This window comes from Trachymyrmex cornetzi, unplaced genomic scaffold (assembly GCF_001594075.2).
Source record: "Trachymyrmex cornetzi isolate Tcor2-1 unplaced genomic scaffold, Tcor1.1 scaffold1014, whole genome shotgun sequence".
Lineage (NCBI taxonomy): Eukaryota > Metazoa > Arthropoda > Insecta > Hymenoptera > Formicidae > Trachymyrmex > Trachymyrmex cornetzi.
Genome location: NW_017295559.1, coordinates 14,200 through 14,567, shown reverse-complemented (window position 1 = coordinate 14,567; position 368 = coordinate 14,200).

Below are 368 nucleotides of genomic sequence, written 5' to 3'. Positions count from 1 at the left end.
CCACTGACCACGCGAAGCACGCATTGTCCATGGATTTCACACTGATCACCGCTCGTTTCATAGCAATTTCCCGCGGCACCTCAAAGTGACATCCCGCGTGCATGGGATTCAGTTTGTTCACATTCACTACCAAATTGAGGATTCGCGACAATGCCGACCCATTGTCACGTTCCTGAAACTCTTCCAGCGACGCTAATGTGGGCTCGATGACGCGCGTCACGTACCACTCGCGCATATCGGTGCACCGATAAATCTCGCTGTTCTTAATAATTATACTCTTATTGTCGCGTTTGTCTTTGTCGCGAATTCGCCGTTGAACGCTGTGTTCACCTTTACACTACCGTGTCTTTCCACAGCGTCCCGCACTC